The 17,678-nt window shown below is 46.3% G+C and overlaps 1 protein-coding gene across 3 annotated transcripts in view; it reads right to left on the bottom strand.

Moving 5' to 3' along the window:
- Positions 1-17,678, bottom strand: part of Hnrnp-k (Heterogeneous nuclear ribonucleoprotein K) — a 136,515-nt gene that overhangs the window by 92,715 nt on the left and 26,122 nt on the right. For 2 of the 3 annotated variants that reach the window (XM_078196353.1, XM_078196355.1), the window contains exons 1-2: positions 3,835-4,081; positions 1,962-2,018 (exon numbers count right to left, since the gene is read on the bottom strand). The gene's annotated coding sequence lies outside the window, so the exon portion shown is untranslated. Of the gene's footprint in view, positions 1-1,961; positions 2,019-3,834; positions 4,082-17,678 lie in introns of those variants that run through there. The other variant, XM_078196356.1, reaches the window with a different exon arrangement.

Below are 17,678 nucleotides of genomic sequence, written 5' to 3'. Positions count from 1 at the left end.
GTAATTTATATATGAATTTTCAAAATGCTGTAACTTTTTTTCCAAAAATGGTAAAACCATGGGGCTTAGCAGGTTTTAAAGGGTAAAGTCTCTACTTTAATATGTAGTAACTGATTTTTACTATAGACCTGAAAGATAAAGTGAAGGAAACGAGGTAGCAGTGAACAAGATCTTTGCTTATTAAGCAACGAGCATTGTTACGGAGCTAAACTCGTTGAACGAACTAATGAATTATCTTCTAATCTTTATTACAGCTAGCAGTACAGAGCATTTCTGCTCGCAGTCTAACAGACTTATCGCGGAGTCTCGCAACGTATCTATGAATATGGAGAACGAGAAACAGGTATAAATACAGAACAGACAGGCCCGGAGGAAACAAGGAGGTGCGCAGCTGGGGAGGAAGACGGTTGAAAAGATGCAAAAATTGCAAATGAACTTTCTAACCGTTCCATTCATCCGCCGTTACCGTGAGAAACACGTTATTGCGCGTAGACAGAAGGAGGATCGGCGCCGAGGAGGAGACTCTCATTTTTCTCTGTTCATTCGAATGCAGGCTGCGAGGCCCGGTTAACGGACTTGTTATCTTTACGTGATCGGCAGAGGTGAGTTTCGAAACGCGGAGGTCGCGTGGAAACCGGCAACGGAGAAAAACCGCGCGATCCTCGAGGCGTCCGAACTTGGGGCGACTTTTACGGTACACGGACAATATGGACCAGTTTTACGTTAATTTTGCCCAGAGTTTACTGCGGTTACCAAGATGAAATTTTTAGGGCATTTAGTGCCATACTGGACGTGTAAATCAGCAAAAGAAGAATTTGGAAATAACGAATGTAAATCGTGATATAACCTATTGAAATTACAAAGACACATCCACCGGAAACCATTCGATAAATATAAAAATTGGGAAAAAATCTTAAAAAACGAGCTCACAACTTTTAGCAATTGCTACGGACGATTTTTATTTTGCATAAAGAACCACAGAAAATAAAACACGAGAGAAATGAGAATTAATGATTTATGATCAGTTATGAAAAAGCGATGCTGTTAAGAATATCCGCTTTTTACAATGATTGGAAATAATAATCGGCGCTACTTGATTCGTAGGTAAAATGTGCGGTTCGCGGAGAAACGAGAGAAACCCGAGACGACGGAAAAGTTGAAAATCCCCGATCAAACAATGGAGATGGTAATCGTTCGTTATCGAGGGATCCACGATAAATGGAGAACAGTGCGAAACCCGTGTGTAATTAACAATTAAATGGATAACCCTCCAGTATTCGTTGCGACCGGCATTCATTTGCAATCCGCGAAGGACCTCGGGAGACAGTCTCGCGCGCGTTCATTTCAAAGGGAGAGGGGCTTAATTAGTGGCCGCGGAGATACCGTCCGAGCACTCCTCCCGTTTCCTTTTCAAACGGGTCGACATTCTTCGAGACGTTTCCGAATAAAATACAATCGTCCCCATTGTCTAGCCCCGCGGTGTTCGACTTAGAACTCGGTTAAAGTGTTTTCGCTATAAACGATCCGCGACGGTATTAACAATCGAAAACGAAAGACCGTCCACGAAAGACTTTTTATCGTCATTTCATTTATCAGTTATTTCAACATTTTTAAGGTACTTTATCTAGAAACGTTGATCTCTCTATAGAAACAACGAAACATTTAAAAATATAAACTAATTGTCAGAAACTAGACGACCAAATGATGATATTTATTCTTTGGGTCCAAATGGACCCAAGTCTCGCCACCAGAATGTTGATATATTCAATTTGCTTTCAATATAGCTACTTAATTCTAATTTATATGAAGCTACGATTGATACCGAAAAATTCGCAGAAAAATCGTTCGCCTACTCATGGGCAACTTTAATTCTGTTGTCCTTTTCAATTACCGCGAGGACTGTATCCGTGAATATACCACACCGTCGACAACAATGATAAAAAAAGAATGCACAGACTCACCTTCGGAGCGATCGGCTATGCTCGCGCTCGCGACGACCTCCTGTAGATCAGCGTTTCCTGAAGCAAACCAACAAGGAACATTATACACCGTGTAACGCGCAAGAAATCTGGATTCGTGTACAAGGGATCGGGTATTGAAAGGTCTTAGAAACCTCCGCAATACCGAATCCAAGGTAAGAAGCAGCTAAGGTGACCACGTTACGTCGCGTCGTCGCGAGAAATCGATCCTTGCCCCGTTCGTCTCGCAACCTTCTACTTGTTCCAGCAATTCGATAATAAGGAAACAAACGCGAGCAACGTTTCCCGAGCGAAGGGAAAGGAAGCGAGAGAGAGACGCGTCTGATGTACCGGCGACCCTCGCGTTAGGCAACGGCGCGCTCGTTTTTCGTCGGGCCGGGGCGAGAGAAGCTTCTTGGCGCCAAAACATCGCCGGCATCTCTACGCGTACGCGTCGCTCGATAATGAAATAACTTAATTTTCGCATCGGCAAACACATAGATCAGCCGCGTCGCTGTAAAATACGTGACACAGACCGATGGGCGAGAACGTGTTAAAACCTCCGAGAACCATGTAATCCACTTTGCCCGGTCCGATCTGGCGCACTACTCGTTGTTACCCGGGACAACTCGCGTGTGCCTCGTCGAAACGACGATGAATAGTTAATCGCAGCCGGCTTCCGGCTAACTCCCGATTTACATAATACTACCAAGCGTGGTACTTTTTTCGACGGAGCGCACTGACAGCCGAAAAAAAGCGCCGGCCATCGCGAGGGGGGGGCGACCATCCCCGGGTATACACACGGCGGCGCGTCCCAATTTCGGAGATCAGGCGACGAGAATCTCGCGTGCAAGTTTCTTTCGAAACGGAAGCGACGGAATCTCTCCGTTCTGTTTTTATCTAACGTATAGCAGATGCGTCGGCGAATGGGAACAGTGAGAATTCGTCGAACGAAACCGAGGTTGATAAATAACGGCGGGAACGAGGGCTGAAAGCTGATCGATTGAGTTCCTATTCGATCGGATGCCGATAGAGGCTGACCTCGCGTGTGCGGAATTACGGGCTGGAAGAAAGAGTTCCTCTTTGGAAGGAGGCTAGGGAGAACGATACGCAACGCGACGGCTTTAGTTAACTGATATCGAGATTAAGGACAATCGGCGATGGAATTCGTTCGTGATTTCGGTGATTGCGGATGAACCGACTGGAAACCAACCGTGCGTTGACGAAGATTTTTGCGGTGGAGGCGCGTAGAATTCGAGGACTGCCGGGTCGAATAAACGAGAGGACGAAAAGTCATCGAGAAGAAACTAACGAACGGGAGAGCTGGGCTAAGGTAGACCGGCAGGGTTGAACCGTAAGTAGACAAACTTCGGCCGACCGAGCCAGATTCCTTCGTCGTCCAGGGACAAAAGGGGTCCCCGCGGCATTGCGAGCCAAGAGCAGAAAAGCCGAGCGGCCGTAGCGATTCCCGTATATCCAGTTCGCGTGCCACGAAATTAGGCGAGACGAGGAATTCGTCAGTAGGAAGAGAACAATCCGAGCTAGACTCGGCGTGGAAACACGGGCGCAGCGAGGGAACAATGGGCCCCGGGAGCAACAAAGAAAGCATAGACAAAGCCTGTGGGAAGAGGCTGGACGAGAGAGAGAGCGGATTTAGTTCCGGTCGAAAGGAACGACTAACGGCCCGCAGGGGCCACGGCGGGCCACGGCGGGCCGCGGCGGGCCACGGCGGGCCGCGGCGGGTCAAAGAGAGTAGGAAAAGACAGAGCAAGATAGAGAGATTGGTGCAAATCTACGCAAACACGCGCCGACGAGGAGATACACGTAGTCGGTGGTGGCTGTGCGTTGTAGAGGATTGCGTGAAAGAGAGGCTTACACAGGACACTCGAGGACAGACGAACAGACAGAGAATCCAAATCCAAAGTGGCGAAGGAGAAGAGAGGAACACATCGACGACCAAGTTTGTTCCACTTCGCCGCGGCCAGAACCAGGATGATGATGGCGCCGCCGACGACGACGACGACGACGACCGTCGATGCCGTCGATGCCGTTGTCCACTCGAAGAGTCTCGACGTCCGTTTGTGGGTCTCGGCGGCCTCGAACTGGCCTCTTATCCCCGGTATCGCCCAATCAAAAAACCGGCAGAACACCGTACGCCGATTGGTCGGGGTACGGCCACCGTGAACACTGCAATTGGTCAATCGGCCCGAGTCACCCATGGTTACCGTTTGCATCAACAATGTCTACGGTCGATATCACCACCTTGGCTACCTTTGCCGCGCGTTACATTTCGTCTCTCCCTCGGACTCCCCCCTGCTAGCCCCCCGCCGTACGCCGTACGCCGTACGCCACGCGATTAGCGGCTATAACCTCCAGCCGGAATTCTCGAGGGCAACCGCTTCTTCCTTTCCACCGGCGATGACCCCCCCAACCCTCCCCCCGCCTTTCTAGCCACCAGCAGAGCACACCCCTCGGCCGATCGAGGGGCACCCTGCGTTCTCCTACCGCACGCCCCGAGGAGCCTTCTTCTTCTTCTTCTTCTTCGGATATCTTGGATTGAAGAACCCCCCTCCTCCTCTAGTTCACTCTCGCCGGGGTGTGCAAATAGATGTGCTCGAGAGGTGATATCTATTGTGGGATCCGACGGGTGGTCCAGGGGTTGGAATTCCATTAACCCTTTAGCTACCAGCCACCGGCAACGGCATGTCCCGTCCGACAGATTTTTTGGGACCATGGGTCGTCGCGCGCAGTGGGGTCAAATCACAAAGTTGCGTCGATATCAAAGAACTTTTGATAGAATCTATTTTATTTTCTACCGTCGACGCGAAAATGTAAAATTTATGTTAAACTTGATATACGTCATTAACTTGTGGTGTATTCAATATCATCTACAGGTGGACTTTTTTTTATTGATTTTAAAAAGATGGATCAATAAAAAAGACTCGCGTTCAATTAAGACAGCGGTGCGAGATAATTCGGCGTTTGCATTTTCTTCAAGGCAGATGGCTGAAAATGTGAAACCATATTCCTAAATTCCCGAAATCGACGAAGTTATAACGATATGCATGCAGATAGAAACTTAAATCGCATTTCTCGCGAAACTCCGTTCTGTGTACTTGGCTGTCGCGCTATCCCCGAACTCTACTCAACTTCGAACTTCCTATACGCTTTCGGTACACCTGACGCTGGATAGTAATACGCTAAGTGAAAACAATTTTTCCACCGAGTTCACGAGATCTATGAAAGATTAATTTCTTATTAAATTACTTTCCGATCTCGGCGAAGTAAAACCCTGTTGCCATTTGCATACTTTCCTCGTCTCATGTATATAAATGCTACATGAAAAATTCAATCTCTGCAATTTCGTATTAGCACACGGAGCACGGATCCATTCGAGCCTGGATTATTAACCAGTCTCTCAGGATTGATTAAAGTTTTCCCGTGCTTGGTTCATTAAGGTCTATAGAAAACGTAACGTCTCTCGAGCAAGTACACTAAAAATTGTTGAATAAAATGATAATTATTATTCACGTTTCTAATCGAAAGCTCCACCGCGCGGATGTTAAATGAAACCTCTTGGCGATCTGTATTTCCTGGAACACCCACCGTTCGCATTTATCCGACTCATTTATACGATAAACTCAACGATCCCGGGAATACGGATGCAACGATATAACGTCTCCAACGATCCTAATAGCGAAATGTTAGGAGGATCAGCATCAAACGTAATAGCAGCGCGATGGAATCTCCAAAGAGGACGTTACCGCGAATGCAAATAAAACGGAGGATCGCGGTCACACGGAGAGAAAGAAGCGGCTAGACGAAGAGAGAGAGAGAGAGAGAGAGAGAGAGAGAACGGTCTCGAAGATCGATGAACATTGGACAGGCGCATTGATATTCACTTGTGATCGCGTGATAAATTATCTGCTGCTGGTGGTCGGCTGAATCCATGACCATGAACCAACACCGACGATCTATACCCAAGCCCGGTTATTCTAGTCTCCTCCGAGCCGATCTTATGGTATCGAGTTTTCGCCGTTCGACGGGCTGAAGTTACCGAAAGTCTCCGGGGACCATTTGTCAGGGTACGCGCGGGCGCGTTTATTCCGCGCCGTATCCAAATCCGTTGCGAAACTAACGACGAAGCATGTTACCTCGGCTCTCCTCGCATTATCCGCGCCAGTTTTCCCCGTAAGCTCGAAATACGATTGCTCCGCTCCATCAATCGAGATCTCGCCGACGTTAAATTTTCGCCTCTCATAGGATTTTCATATTTTCTTGCCAACGAGAAGAATATAACGCGTAGATACGGTAAAAGCTACGGTAAAAGATGGATTTTGATACGGTAATGTAAAGATCAATGGAATCATGGTTTCGCATTGCAGATGCCCGAAACCCGCAGTCTAATGACAAGAATAATAGTGATAATAGTAATGACAATAATAATAGTAATAATAAAGTTTATTCTTTTAACCAGATGAACCTTTTATTATGCAACACTGAAATGCAATAACATTTAAATAGAGAGTGATCGATCACAGAATGTTGACTTGCAAATATTCCTTGATGTCTACGAATTCAAATAAATCGAATATTATTATAATATCTTACTTTGTTTCAAAGCTACGCTATGTAATATAAAGGTCCGTAAGCACTGGCGGGTAACATCCATTTTATATCAATTTATACACATTTAGTACAGATTTAGGAATGTGGAAGTGATTTCAAATTATAATACAATGTCCAAAAAGTTGACTAGCGGACAACCTAAATATCCTATAAACCAGATAAATACACCTATAAATAAGAATCTTTCATAGCACTCCGTAATCGTGCCCCGCGATCGCTTCGAACTGGCAACTGCGTTCGGAATACATTTTTTATTTCATTTAATCTGTTTATTGCTGTGTCGTAATAGAAAATCATGTCACGAGTAACCGTACGCGGTAACGCGCCGTGCGGTAACACATGAGGACACGGGTTTACGCATTAATCGCTTGCGTTAAGTTACGATATCGCGAGCAATCTTGCGTCTGAATGCATAAACATTGAATATTGCATTCGTTCGTTGAGAAACTTTCGAATTTATCCTGTTAAAGCGTCGACTTTTTATAACAGAAAAGACAGTGATTTAAGTGTGGCAGAAATTCAATGTATTTCGTAATAGTAATAATAATAGAATAACAATAAAATAATAATAAAAATGAAAATATTTTGAAATGAAAATAAATAATTATTGGCAATCAGTTTGGATGATTGATGTAAAACCGTTCATCTCCCGTTTCCTGCGGCTGGTGCGGGCTCGCAAAAAACGGATCTTGGTACTGAACGAGTTAAATGTCACCTGTTTTCTAACGGCAACGTTTCGGTAAATATGTGCTGAATTGCAAAACGTGGCTCCAGTTACCGACGAACTTTGAAGTTGCGCGTTGGCGGTACCAACCGCTCATCAATATTAACGCGGAGTACTTATTTCCTGCGAATTTATTTATCGGTCGGTATTTCTGAAAATTTACCCCGGTGATTGAATTCCCAATTATAGAGGAACCGAGAGTCCAATTACCAATAAGTGAGGCGGGGCGATTCAATATCGCTATGAAAACAGACTACCGCGATGCAAATTTCAAAACGACGACGGTCGCGACTAGCCGCTCTCTTTTCACTCGCCGTGTTCCGCAGGCGTTCCTTTGCGTTCGATCAGAAAAATTCTATAGCGTTCGCAGCGTTCGTCGGATTTTTGTTGGACAATTCGGTCTGTCGCAAACATTATTATCGAGCTAAATGGAATAAACGGACTGCGGAATTTTATATAAAAATGACAATCGTCGACGAAAGATAAAGGGGAACCGTGCGCGGACATTTATTTCTCCTTTCAGCGACTTCGCGGCGCTAGAAATGGTACAAAAGCGTTTGAAAATTCTTTAAATGTCTTTACGGTACTGCGCTTCATGAATTTTAATGTATTTTAATATAAATGTATGGCCACGGTTTGGTAACAAGTGTTCACAGGTATTTACATGGTTAGGTAACAAGTGTTATTTTTTATTTCTTAAAAATGTGCCACTCTGATAAGCTCGAACAATGCAAATTAAAAGAAGATAAGTAAGCCGAGCGTTGCGTCAAGAAAGGATACGCTCGTGTTCAAGCAAAGATGACATTTTCAAGCGGCTTTTACTCTTATCTCTCATGCTCGAAGAATGAAAAATGTCTGCCACATAGTTCTTCGGAACTTTCACATTCCATCGAACAGTGTACGATTTTCTACTTGAATTTCCATCGGGTATCTCGTCGCCTATCGCGTGTTCTTTCCATCGTATGAGGATGGAAGAATCCTGCTCAAAATATGACTGCCCAAAAAATGATAACCACGTTCGAAGTTTGTTATACACTTCGCAGGCAATTCAATTTAAAATCAGCATTAATGAAATGATGACTATTTGAGGCACTTGCTATTCACGCAATAGCCAAGTTCGTTCAAATAGAGACTCCTTTGGGATTTCTGAATTCCGATAAATTCCTAACGAGCGGTCCAGCACATGAACGAAATATAATGTATCCTGAAAGCCATTTTCAACGTGATATAAATCATTGAAATTTCTTGGATTCAGAGACAAGGGGAAAATCAACGATATCGCCGTTTCATTGTCGTCGAACACGGCCGTCTAAAGTTTGCTTTTAAGCTGCGTACGATGCATTGTTATTATCTCGATGTAAGCCCCGGGGGGCATGATTCGATTAAATTGTACGAATACCAAAATTACTAACGCGTATTGTTCTATAAGAATTATAGGACTGAATTTATTTAGAAATTTACGTGTAGTTTTTTTAGTGTTTCACTATTCTATGAAATAATGAATCTATGTAATATAAATTAATTTGTAATACATCAAATTTCAGAAGCAAAATTTTTATTACAATTAAAGTCATTTCGATTTTTTTAACGTCAATATAGACTTCTGATTTTACAGTATAACAGCCGAGACGAATTCATTGGCCAATCGGCCATTACGTTCATTAACAATGATAAATAAAATAACGCTAAAACAATTTTAGACGCCATAAACGGTATTGCCGGGTCACTGCGCAACGGAAGAGTCTTCCAACGAGCGTACCAAATACACACACGTATCCTAGCATCTGTTCGCAGATTTTCTGCGAAAGGGTGGCCCCGCGCGCCGAGTTCGCGAAAAGTTCCGGTCGAGCGATCGTTCGCGAAGATGGTCGAACCACCGTGGCTCGGTCGATGGATTTCTCAGACCGCGGTGGAAACGATCGCGAGAAGAAATCTCGGAAGCGTGCCGCGAAGGGACAACAATGCGATGGAGCGGGAGACCAGAGGCTGATGACCGGAAAAGGGTGAACGAACGGAAATCCCGAGTAACTTCGCGGAGAAAGGGAGAGTGGAGAAAGGGAGGCGTCGCGGAGCACGAGGAGAAATAGCTGCTGCAAGAACGCCGTGCGAATTCATCGCGGCTGTTCCGCTTCTGCCCGTGAAAACGTCAAGTAGGTATACGTCGCCGACGTGGTTTATACGAGAGACCGTCTCATTTCTTCTCTCCCCTCCCGAGAAAACAAATTTTCCTTATTTCATTCCGGTTTCTTTATCTTCCTACGCGTTACGCTCCCGCGTTCTTCCTTCTCGCGTCTCCTTCCTCTTTCTTACTCCGGAGTCAATCTAATAAGAGGATTACCGAATTTCCCTCTACCAACGCTACGCAACCCCCGTTTCCGCTGTTTCGAAGTTTATTCTTTCGCGTACCGACAAACGTATACATACGTTCCCAGTGAATTACCTACGCTGAATTATACAATTGCGTTGGGAATCGGTGGATTCATCCGTTACATATTTTTCGGAACAACTGCCTTTCGCGCTCGACCGTTTTACAAATTTTACTTTATTCGGTTTCGTTTTACCGTTGCCGAACCCTCGGGAACTGGGCATATTTCAAGTGGCACTATTTGAAATATCATTTCGAATAACATGTTTTGACATTATTTCAAAATATTATTAATTATTCTTATAGTAATTATTCGAGTAATTGATTTTATAGTAATTAATTATTTAGCACTATTTCTTTTGGCTAATTCGAAACAAAGAAATAACGACATAATTTATTACTCGAAGTCACCTTATCACAATCGGTTCGATATTATTGTCATTTTTAAATAACTGTCGGGAATAAATTATTTCAAATGGTTATCATTTATTTCGATTTCAACTTAAATTCTCTCCGGGAATATCTCTTTCATAATCTCCGTTTCATCCAAATACTTGACGACAGCGATCAGAAGAATCGCACAATTTCGCAGGAGATGAGTTGGCAGGCAGAAACGCGCGGTGAACGTCAGCAACCTAATGATTATTGTTGCTAGAAGCGAGGACCGTCTTCCCCGAGTCAAGAACCTGTCGGAAGATCGTGGATCACCGGGCCCGATCGCGGGCGAGCAGTCGCTCGTAAAATTCATTCATACCGGCGCACAATGCGGCGTCCGCGCGCGGACAGCGGCGTGTTTTCGCACGGCGCGTGAACCCGCGCGCGCGCGGCCCGGCAGGAAGACGAACAGGTCCATTGTGTCTTGGACGGCGAGGTAGCAGGAGAGCCCGGATTCTCGTCGTAGGAGCCCACCGTCGCGCGAGCCGGTTTCTGAAGCTGGGGGAAAAAATCGCCGGCGAGGGCGAGGGCGGGGGCGGGGGGTAGAGAATATTGGCGGAGAAGATACGACGATGCTCGCGGTTAGAGAGCCCGGTTCGTGGCCGGTGGAAGGAAAACCGACCGGGCGATGTTTCTCACGGCCCCGGGGCATCCTTCAACCGCAGAGCCGAAGGATCGACCAGCCGGAGAAGGACAGAGGACCGGAGTGAGCCTGGAGAAACGAGCGACGACGTGCAACGGCCGGTGAGGGGAATAGCCGGAGAAATAAACAAGAGATAGGAGCGGATAGAGATCAAGGGATAAGGGCAGAGATAGAGAATGAAAACGCGCGGTTTAGAAAAAGAGGGCGACCGCTCGAGATGAAGATGGAGATCGCGAGAGAATATCCTTCGACTGGCAAGTCTGTGGATCGACGAGTCGGATGAAGATGGAGGATCGGATCGGGTGGAGACCGAAGTGGTAGAGACGGAAGAAGACATGGGACAAGGGATGGAGCGGGAAAGAAAATGGGGTAGAGCTGTCTAATGTCTGGCGCGTCTCTTTTAAATCACGATATTCGATTAAAAATATTATTATTGAAAGTAGACACACGTTTAAAAATTAAAACATTCTTTTACGAGCCACTGAAAATTATAGGAAACAATATTTCATTAAAATAATCGGTTGACGTTCGACCTTCGACAGAAAACTGAGAGAAATCGATAGATTAAATTTCAATGACCGTAGCTACGAATTAAACGATTCTAATAAAATTTGCAGTGCGCACTTAAATTCTCGAGACTTAAAAAAACGTATTACTTGAATTTTCGTTAGAGACTCGGATAAAAGAAAGAACTTGAGAAAAAGACCGTCAATTTTTATATCTTCTCTTTTGAAGATAACTCGAAGAAGACATCTCCAAAAATGTTCAAGTCATTTCGTTCAATTCGAAGGAAGATTATTGCGTTTTGCAAGGTGAGTCTTAGGAGCGAGTCTCGTAAGCACCGTCCGTTTCGTGGCTGTGCAAGAATCGCTCCGAGGATCGTTGACGAAGAGGAGGTGGGGAAGTAATCGAGTGATATCGCGAGGCTCGCGTGGAAATCGCAGGACTCTGAAAGAAGCGTAATGACGCGGCGGGCGAGCCAACCGCTTCGTCAGAGAAATGTACGGCCGCGTTGTTTATTACTCATCGCGAGAACCGGTATTGGCGTGCCCATTCTGCGCGTCGCGTCGCGTCGCGCGGCGCGCTATATATTTCGGTGGCGCGGATTTATCGTGGTTATTGCGTGCCGGAATGCCTTATCGCGGCCGGCGACACAGAAAAGGGGACGACGGCTGATACCGCGCGCGCGGACGCCTAATCTCTTTCGCGTTTATAACCACAGACAAGGCCTATCCCCGAAGAAAAATAATATTTCCGAGCATTCCGCGCCGATCCGAATTCCGGCGGCCGCGGAACCACCGGAAAATATTTCGGGGACGGTCGTCCCTTGACACTCGCCGGAATTATCGGGGAACGGATACAGTTGTCATTAATTCGATTGCCATCGAAACGCGCCGATGTTCCCGCGGCTAAGGAACGTGGTCAATTAACTTGGAACGTCCTGAGCCATAGGAAAATTGTTTACATGGAAATTGCGTGATGACGAGGAGCCGTTGAATTTGCGTTGTTAATTCCGGGATTAGAAACGTCAAGAGATGAAATTAGCTTTTATAAACCACAAAAATTATATGATTCCATTTAAAGCAAAAAGAATTAATTAGCAAAAGTAATTAACGAATTATTCCCATTTATCAAAACCGGACGCGGCCGTGTATAATTTAATTTGAAAACGAAACCAAACAATCTAATCTATTAGTCCGATAAGTAACCGCCGGCTACTTTCGTAACTCGCGAAACATTTGTTCTCAGCTCCGATAACATCAGCGCCAATTAATCGCATCGTTCAACAATCAGCATTTGTTGCAATACGTCTTTCCGGAGGTACGGTCGTGAAACAATCCATAGGCCCTGCACACGTACAGAGATTCGCCTCTCCCCCGCCCGCCAGCGAAGCGAAATAGCACACACGGCCCTATACTTGGATCGGGGGTGTAGGAACAGAGAACGGTTATGGTGGTAGAGTCTGTTCGTGGTATCAATATTTTACGGGGGCACGTTTCTCCATCGATCGCAGCTTCTCTGCATAATTAATCGCGCCTTCCGTCCTTTCCCTCCTCCCGAGGCTCCGCAGCCCGCGCGTCGCTCTCTCTCTCTCCCTCTCTCTCTCTCTCTTTCCCTCCCTCTCGCACCCCCTGCACACTCCTTCGTCCTTTATTTTCTTCCCTCGCCACGCGTCGCGGCGAATCTTACGAATCGAATCGGCGACGGTAAGTTAAATGGATTTCGATCGAATCTAGCGGCCCTCCCCCCAGAGAGCCGAGGTTCCTAGAGCCCCCTTCCTCCCACCCCCGAGTCGTAGAAGGGAACGGGGTATACGCGTCGAAACTGAGAGAACCCGACTCTGCTTTCCGTTCAACTTAATTTGCCGCGTGTCGTTATGAATGCACAAGTTATTGTATCGCGTCGGTGGGAAGCATCGCCGCGTTCGAGGAAGCTTTCGTTGGTTCATCGTTCCGTGTTTCCTTCCCCTTCCCTTTTTTCACGGGGGATGCGACGGAACCTGATGGAGTATGATGTATGGGGAAAATGGATGCCCCCCCGACGAGGAAAAAGTCTGCGGTCGTCCACGGTCGAACGAAATTGATTAACGAACCCCGTTCGCTGGCAACTCGCGTCGACCAGGAGACACGGACCTCTTAAGGGGGGAGACACGCCGGGTCTGAGACGTTAAAAATTTAGTTTGGCGATTCTTTTCGTAGACGGATACTAGATAAAAGATTTTGTCTTTCGAAGAGAATATAAATATTTCCAAGTTACGCTACTGTAATATGTATTTCTCGGTTGTAGAGACACTTATTCATACATATAGAGCCGATATAATTACAGTGGAAATATTAATTTAATAATGTTATTTGTATTTTCAAAATAGCGTCAGTCTGCTAGAGATATCTTCTACTTTTTAATAAACTCTTTATGCGGGTCTCACAATTATTTATAAAATAAATTTAAAACAAATGAAAGTTTCGTTCGAGTCCTATAAAATTGTTTCAAATGGTAAGGTGCGCTAAAGCAAGGTGGAATGTGATTTCGTTTCGACGGCTCGAACAATACACGAAATTAAGTCAAAGTGCGGATCGCATCGCGTCGGAATAGAAGAGTAGAAGAAGCCTATCGCGTCGACGGAGACCGTGTGGGGGCGTCGAAAGGAAGCGCTGATCGAGGGATGTGGGAAGACGTCCCGCCAAAGCCGAAGTTCAATATTTAAAGTCGGATAACCCGGCGGAGGGGTTGCGCAGACTGTAAAGGTCTTCCTAGAGGAGTAATGCCTCCAACGAGATGCAATGAATAAATTGGATTTTCGGGTTGGATCGTTCGAGGATTCGACGGTCCGGGAATTCGATCGATCAAACAAGGCCGACAATTCCATTTTACAGCTTCGCAGCGGTGTATCGCGGCTCCTCCCGGAACATCGCATTTCGCTCGGAACAAACAGGATACAGTCGCCTGCAGAAACGCGCGTTGAATCGCTTTTCCCCGGCGAGCCGCCGTATTCCAGCAATTTTTTCGCAATTTTACACATCGAACGGACTCTTCTCTATCTCGAAGTCCTCGGAACGGTTTAGGAAAACCGCTGTCCTTCGAACTGCTTCGACAAATTTTCCGGGAAATTCTTCAGCCACGCGAACCGACTATTTTTCTACCTTCCATGGTTTAGCTCGTTCGCATCGGATGAAAAAATGACTAGGATTTTAAGTCTCAATAATTTGAACGAATTGCAAAATAGTGTTCTTAAACTGTTAAATATTTTAAGTATCCGCGGCATAATAATTCTATACTATCTTTAATATTAACTAATAATTTATTCTTCAGGAATGAATTTTTATAATAAGATACAATCAATTCTTTTTATCTATCTCTTTATTCCTACTAAACAATCTATCCAAAGCTTCCGTGCTTCTCGCCACGATGCTCGTTAATGACACGCGGATGGGAAAAAAGAATTGACAGAGGGTAGAACAGAAAGTGAAAATTCGATGATTTCTGTAGCATAGGTCAAGGTGTTGCGGTTAATTAGCGGACGCAGGTTGCTAGTCGATATCGCCGTTCCCCGGAAACGAACCGGGCATTGCGCGTTCGCCGACCAACTGTTATTTAAATATCGCCGATGGTCCGTCGCCTCTCTGTGCGCCACGAAACAAAAAAAAAATTGCCCACGCTCTCGAAAACGCAGGAAAACGTGGAACGAGGAAAAAGCTCGACGTCGAGCGGCGTACACACAATGGGTAGGTGGGAGTGGCGAGGTGGGAGAGAGGTCCCCCGTATGACGTTAGATTGCCGCCTTTCGGGCCTAATTCAGGTGTTGCCGGCGCGGAGAGTACGCGGAGCAGTTGTTGGGTATGCAACACACGGGAAACTGTAATTACACGGCGGGAAAAACGTGGACAGAGCCAGCAGGTCCGGACGTCGCTCGGACAGGGGGGTTGAAAGCACACGCCGGGAGAGCCGGGACGGAAGACGAGAGGAACGACGGACCAAACGGCGAGAGAGACAGAGAAAAACGGACAAAGAATGGCAAACTACTGTGGGACGACGCATCTGTCCGAGCATATTTGATATCCGCCACCCTATTCTTCGACTTCGGCCGCCACCCTTCGCCGCCGTACTCTCTCCCTCTAATAACCGTTCCGGCGGTGTTCGCGACCGTTTTCCCTCTTTCTTGTCGCTCGCGCGCGCCGTCCACGGTATAGCCACGGTGTCTCGGAGTCGGATGCCTCCCCGAGAGAGAGAGAGAGAGAGAGAGAGAGAGAGAGAGAGAGAGAGAGAGAGAGAGAGACCGGCGAGTTGAAAATGTACCTGTACGCGCGGGCTTGGGCGGGACGCGAGGAAGGACGAGCGTAATTCTAGAAAAGTATCGTGTAATTGGCGTGTAATGGGAATGAATCCGCAGGGCGAGCGAGATGCGCGAGGTTCGCATCCCTTCGCTGAGCTCGAAAGGGTTGCTTTACAAACGAATAGAGACCACTAAAATGACCGCTTCAATTACATCTGACCGATATGGAATTACCGTGTTACTTTTGTCGGCCGGAACAGAAAATTTTAGCGGTCGCAACGTCCGTTTGGGGGGGTTACTGTTTGCATGTCGCACGGTGGAAACGGTTTCGTTTGAAACAAAACGCAAGTTCCTTCATGGTTGAAAGTTTCATAAATGTATATACTTATGTTTGTCGTGTATAGAGTATTTTTTTTTGTTGAAGTACAAACAGTACCATATGTTTGCAACACCAGACATTAAAAAAGAAATATTTCCATGGTTAATATCCTTCGCACTGCCCCGTTAAATAAAAAAAGGCAGGGGAGAGATGGCATGTCTATTAGAGGGATATAGCTGTGGCTATGAAATATAGGAAAGTTACAATTTTTTATAAACGGTTTTTAGCTTCTTCTCTCTCGTTCTTGCAACTTCGCTATTTTTCCGAAGCTAAGTAAACGACACTGTATTCATATTTTCAAAGACTCCCTCGGTGAAAATTAAATGAGAAAAGAACGATTTTTTAAATTCTAGTCTGACATACCCTTGATAAAAGATTCTGAGTCGAGTGGTTAAATAAGATATTGGAGAATTTTCTTGGGAACTCAGGTTTCACTATTATCTAGCAACGTTCATCGAGCGTCGGTTCTACTATCCGAACATCCGTATCTAGTTTAGAAAATCGAGACTCCGCCGAGCCGTGTTTGTAACATTTATTCGACCGATGTATACTGCGAGCACGTTAAGAATTTTGATCGATCACTAACCGGGGGAGAGGAGGAGGGGGGGGGGGGGGGGGGTAATTGTGGCGGACCGGCGGGGCCAGCGTGTTGAATGGCACAGATCCGCGTTCGCGGAGAAAATGGCGGCCGATCCATTATCGATGCCCGACCCGTAATTAGGAAAGTGCAGAGGCAAAGGACTACGGCCGGGTCGAATTGTCGGCTAAGTGTTCCGCGACGCGATCGATCGATAGAGCCACCGACGCGCGACTGCTACGCGAGGATGTCGCCGCGGGTAACGAGGCCGGTTTACGCGTTTACGGAATAATATCGCGGCCGCAGCGTGCGCATCGCGATGGACTAATTACGCCGCGACAGAAAAAAGAACTGTTCCGTTCCACTCGGCCGCGGTATAGCCGGGGCACGACTGTTCAATAATGTAGCAGACGCGGAGGTTATTCCACCCTCCTCGTAACGAAACCGGGCTGCGATAACCGCTCCGATAATTTGTTTTCTATTTTTCTGGATAGATCGCGCGCGCGCGCGTTGCACGGAAATCGGATCCTATTTCTCGCGAAAAATCCGCGATCCTCTCCGATCCATTTTCCCCGCCGACGATGCACAACTTTTCAACTGCGTTTGCCGCTTTAGAACGTTGTGAAACTTGCGACGGGTGACGCGGTATTTTAGGGATAAGATAATTGCTTGACGCCACGTTGTCATACATGGAAATCCATCGGTCAACTTAAATAATAATAAGAACGGCTGTCTCAGTCGCGTCGTAGAACTTTAACCCTCCTATTGTCCTCGGATCAATATGACCCCGTATGGAAAGTTTAAGTTTTCATTCTTTCTAGAACAGGGAACTTGTAAATACCCCTTTTACGATAATCCTTCGAACAGTGAAATGGATTTATACAGAAGTGAACAAATTTGTTGTATCGTTGACCTATGGAACCAGCCGGAGTCCGAAAGTACGCGCAGCCTATGCATCTCGAACGCGGCGGAGTTTCGAGACGAAGCTACTTTTGTTCGAGTCCGAGATCGTTTCTCGGGGATGCCAAACAATCGCGAACTCTTCAGCAGCAGCAGCGGCGACGGCGGCGTCACCAGCGACGTCGTAACGTCGAGCTTGCGTTTCACAGAGGTTTCAAGATCAGGGCGCGTCGACGCGAGCTCGACGAGAGCCCGCTTAATCTCGTTTCCGCGGCGGAGTTTCATGCGGCCGTGGTT

Source organism: Augochlora pura, chromosome 2, assembly GCF_028453695.1.
Source record: "Augochlora pura isolate Apur16 chromosome 2, APUR_v2.2.1, whole genome shotgun sequence".
Taxonomy (NCBI): Eukaryota; Metazoa; Arthropoda; class Insecta; order Hymenoptera; family Halictidae; genus Augochlora; species Augochlora pura.
The sequence above is the reverse complement of the archived record's forward strand: the minus strand, read 5'-3'. Positions and strand labels throughout refer to the sequence as shown.